The sequence below is a fragment of the Priapulus caudatus genome, unplaced genomic scaffold, assembly GCF_000485595.1.
Source record: "Priapulus caudatus unplaced genomic scaffold, Priapulus_caudatus-5.0.1 Scaffold2239, whole genome shotgun sequence".
Taxonomy (NCBI): domain Eukaryota; kingdom Metazoa; phylum Priapulida; class Priapulimorpha; order Priapulimorphida; family Priapulidae; genus Priapulus; species Priapulus caudatus.
In genome coordinates this window covers 27,626-29,934 of record NW_014579300.1, presented here as the reverse complement: position 1 = coordinate 29,934, position 2,309 = coordinate 27,626, and positions in this window count along the sequence as shown.

Here is a 2,309-nt window from a genome sequence, read left to right as displayed (position 1 = left end):
TGTGCGTCAATCGTTCTGCTACACAGCGAAACGCCACAGACGGTCTCCAATCAATATCCTTAAAAATATCACATGACACACAAAATTGGATGTCCATTGGGTGGCTATTTTTGATGTCATGTGACAGCGGCGCTGTACGTAGTGTTTCTGTATGTTTTGCTCAGCTGTGTGCTGTGTCGGGTGGCGTGTGTGCGCTTGCTCGCCGAGCAGAACGCGAAACGCTGGAAAACAAAATTTCCCGTTTTGCTCGGGTGTGTGCGCTAGGCTAGCTAGAAACGTATAAATGGAGGGTTCTTGGTTGTAGTTAAGAGAAGGGGGAAGAAAACGGACGAGAGTGTGCGGGTCGCACAATTTTTTTCCCCACGCGAGTTCCGGAATACAGCCAATCAGCGCACTCCATTCACTCGACTTCCTCAAAGCAACAATGAAAACTGAAACAAATGTCACCTTATCCCTAACCCTAACCCAACCCTAACACTAACAATAAATTTTAAGCCGACTCACACCCTTATATACAAACACATCGTACAAAACACTATCTATGGTGTATCCGGAACTCGCGTGGGAAAAATAATTTCGCGTGCGGGTCACGCGTATGCGTGCCTCTGTGCGCACGCACGGGGGTGCGGCTTTTGAGAAACAATAATACTATTTGCTAAACACAACTGCTTAGACTTTGGAGTTTTCCTTCTTCGTCTCTACAACAAATCCACTTTGCAACTGGTAACGTCACATCTTCGTTACATTTTTGGTGCCGTCGACAGTTCGAACCGGGTTTGCGGACATAACACAGGAGGCTACCACTACAAACGATTCACGAGCCACGGAGCCACGGAAGATGGAGAAGGAAGAAGACACAGGAGGTGTCGCTGGGTACGCCGCTGGCAAAAAGACTGTAAAGAGAGAAACGGAGAGCGGACGAGAGAGCAAGAGAGACGGAGGAAAAGAGAGAGAGAGAGAGAGAGAGAGAGAAAGAGAGAGAGAGGGAGAGACGAAAGGAAAGACGGAGAATGTCTGAGAGAGCGCGGTAAGCACACGGCTACGGGGAAATAACTATTGAGTGAGTCAGCGTGAAGAAAAAAAGGTTGCTGCCGACGCGAGGTACCACTAAATTCGATCTACGGGTCACGGGCACACAAAGAAAGTTACAACGCACAGAAGTCGAGGGAGGAAAGAGCCGAGCAGAGAAGGCAATGGCGAGACGCCGAAACAGACAGATGCAGTGAAAGCCACGGAAGCCAAGAGAAGAGGCTAGAAGAAAGAAGAGGAAGATATAATGCCGTGGTAAGTGATGCATTTTTTCTAGTATAAATTTCGCTGTGCTAACGCTGTTTTCTGTCGCCTGACTGCTAAGTATATTGCCTGTTGCACATTTATGTAAGTGGAGCGCGGACGATTTGTGCCACAATAGACGCGTTATAGGGTGCATAAGGTATAGAGAGCGTTACACGGGCTAAGATAGATAGCCGTGGCACGCGTGTGATAAAGGGCGAAGAGGGCTCTACGCGAACGTATTCGCATCACGCGTCACGTTTGACGCATGGAAAAGAGGTTAGCATACGCGGCTAAAGTTATGTCTCTGTAAAGACGAGTCGCGTACAAAGTGCGAGAAGGAACTGGGGATTCTGTGGCAGCATATCGCCTGGGAATCCCACATAACGTGTCAGGGAGCACGGGATATAGATACGCTCGATGTGTAAGCACCCTAAGATACTAGGGCGTATCTGAACGATATAAGGATTCGTTCACTCACGCCATATATGAAGGCACAGTAGATAATCGTATGATATCTAGTTATGCACAGGTGTATAGTTGGATACTATAGAAGGCTGGCGACGCGGTAATGGCAAGCACAGATGATTAGTTATTTTGGGAAAAATGTGACGCTGAAGACGGCAGAGTATATTTAGTTAGGAACATGTTGTTATGACATATAATATGCATGTTAATACAGTAAATGAGTGAACAGTGTTTGTTGTTGTTACATATCGATAGCACATATAGGAATGATTGAGTATGGGTACCCATATTTTAAATAGATTGTAAATATTGTGGTGCAGTCTGCTAAATTTTATTATTTCTTAATATAGTTATTCACTTTTGCATATAGCATATAAGCAAGAAGGTTCTAGTATCGGGGACCATAGTGAATATAGATTGAGCAAGATATGAATTTTGGGGGTAAATGGCTATGTGTTATTAAGTATGAATCCTGCGGTTTAGGATGCAGAGATGTTGTAAGCTGGAGCATGATGTTGCGTAAGCATATATATATCATACATATATAATGGCAGGGTTGTTTAAGGATC